Source organism: Sorex araneus, chromosome 1, assembly GCF_027595985.1.
Source record: "Sorex araneus isolate mSorAra2 chromosome 1, mSorAra2.pri, whole genome shotgun sequence".
Taxonomy (NCBI): domain Eukaryota; kingdom Metazoa; phylum Chordata; class Mammalia; order Eulipotyphla; family Soricidae; genus Sorex; species Sorex araneus.
Window position 1 is genome coordinate 159,653,661 of NC_073302.1, and position 2,525 is coordinate 159,656,185.

Below are 2,525 nucleotides of genomic sequence, written 5' to 3' on the forward strand. Positions count from 1 at the left end.
CGGGATACTCTTGGTAGCTTGCCAAGCTCTCTGAGAGGGACAGAGGAATCTAACCCAAGTCTCACAATGGAGATGTTACTGGTGCCTCTCAAGCAAATTGATGGACAATGGGAGGACAGTGCTACAGTGCTACCTTATAGTGATCATAAATAAAGCTAAATAGGATAATGAAACTACACTAAACCTTAAGCCAAGTGGGTATTAGTATATAAATCATTCTTAACCAGTAAAAGTGAATATACTGACTGTCAGGACTGAATCGAAATAAATGCTCCACTTTGCTCGCTTTGTCAACACATAAATTAAAATTGAGACATAGAGAGAAGATTAGCATGGCCTCTGGGCAATGGTGACATGAAAATTTATGAAGCAATCCATTTACAAACACCCTGATTATTACATGTTTATCAACCAAACATACAAAACTGCAACAAGGCTTCCTTGCACGTGTAAGGCCTTACAGGTGTTCAATGTCCAGAATTGCCAAGACAAAGTATGAACTCCTACCTGCTCATCCTGTTTGTTGAATTTTAAAATAAATTACCTTTTACAATCTGAATTAATGTTTTCTATTTTTTAAAGTCTTTTATGATTGCTCATGATGTCTGAGTTCTTAGACTATAATACATCTGTCATTCTAGAGCCTGCACTCTCAGCGGGGAGACTGATTTTAGACAAAATGTAGTCTAACATTGTAATCATGTTTTGACCTTAAGTTCTGTTATTTTCTAAACCTAATAAGTTTTCTAAAAAATCATTTTCATGGTTTTCCTGGATACTAATGGTCAATGTTAGATATATTTAAGATAAGTGCAGTAACAAAAAATAGTGCTTTAACGTTTTATTCTTTTAATCACAAAAGAAAATTTCTTCCCTTTATAATGTTTTAACTAGCAATACGGCAAACTAATGAAGGCTTGGGGTTCTCTTCACCCATACTGTGGAGTTCTTCGGGCCAGTAGCAGACAGCAGAATGAAACCCAGCAAGCAAAGCAAAGGAAAACAAGAATTAATGAGTGGATTAAGTCTATAAGAGCAGATCATGTTGTAACAAATAAATAATTCAATTGTATCCTTGCTCTGTGTCTTCAGGAACCTCTATTACTAGCACTTAATTAATAAGATCAAATCTACCCACACTCAACAAAAGATTTTTCTCCCCAAATAATATATAGAGGACCACCAATTAGGATTTATGTTCTTCTTGCTCATCTATTTTTAATTGTTACACTTAATTCCATTGTATGAACATCCCAGTCATCTTTCAGGTCTTAGTTCTGACCTTTCTTTAGGAAAGATGTTTCTATTCTGACAAACATACTCCCCAGCCCTCAAACTTTTATGCTCTATCTTCCTCTATAAGAAAATCCATCAGTCTGGTACCCTAAAGAGACAGACTAGAATCTTAGCTCTTGGCATACATACTTCTTTTAGCGCATTTTAAAAATTTGCAGTTATTTTAATCATTTGGTCAGTTTATCTTTTCCTAACTAGGTTATAAATGCTATAGAGGAAGTGATCTTGTTTTTGGTTTGTTTTGCCTTGTAGACCACACATGGCTCAGAACTTACTCCTGACTCTGCTCATGGAATCACTCCTGAAGGTGCTCGGGAGATCATGCAGGGTGCCGCGGATTGAACTCAGTTTTATGATGTGCAAGGCAAGAGCCCCAACTGCAGTTCTCTCCTTCTGTCCCGGAAGGAGAGACACTGTATCTATTGTTCACTGTATCTATTGTGCCTAGCAAATAACCTTTTTGCTCCTGTGCAACTATAGACTGGAACTATAGCACAGCGGGTAGAGCATTTGCCTTGCATGCAGGCGAACTGGGTTTGATTCCTCTGTCCCTCTCTGAGAGACTAGAAAGCTACCGAGAGTATACTGCCTGCATGGCAGAGCCTGGCAAGCTACCTGTGGCGTATTCGATATGCCAAAAAACAATAACAACAAATCTTATAATGGAGATGTTACTGGTGCCCGCTCGAGCAAATCTATGAGCAATGGGACGGCAGAGCTACAGTGCAAGCATAGAATTATATGATTGTGTAGATTAGTGAAAGGCAGAAGGCAAAATTTTGAAGTCATAAACCTTATCAATAAAAGCAGAAAACTTTTATTGGTATTACAGAGCTCCTGAATTTGAAATCCATGCAGTGTAGAAGGTACCCTTACTTCTCTTTCCTATAACAATCAAGAATTAAATATATTGGTTAAGAGGCTCAAAGTTATTTTCTTTTAAGAGAATATTGATTAAAGGTTAACTAGAACCTCAAGTGTTTAGTTAAAGAAAATAGAAAATGAAGAATTACTTTAATTGTGAACAAGATGTCAACTGAAATGTTTTGAAAATTAATCTTTTCTGGGAAGAAAACAAATCTTCCTATAATTTCTTGTAAATCCTCTTTTTAATTCTTCTTTCATAAACGTGTGCACAAATGTATGTACATGGGTACACACACATGGTGTTCAGTTCATTCTCCCCTTAGATCACAATAAACAGTATGTATTGGTTGCAAGCATACAGT

The 2,525-nt window shown here is 36.6% G+C and overlaps 1 non-coding gene across 1 annotated transcript; it reads left to right on the forward strand.

The window, feature by feature from the left end:
- Window positions 1-278: 278 nt before the first annotated feature.
- On the forward strand, window positions 279-384 carry LOC129401447 (U6 spliceosomal RNA). Its single transcript, XR_008628351.1, has one exon. It is a non-coding gene; the product is annotated as a U6 spliceosomal RNA (small nuclear RNA).
- Window positions 385-2,525: the final 2,141 nt, after the last annotated feature.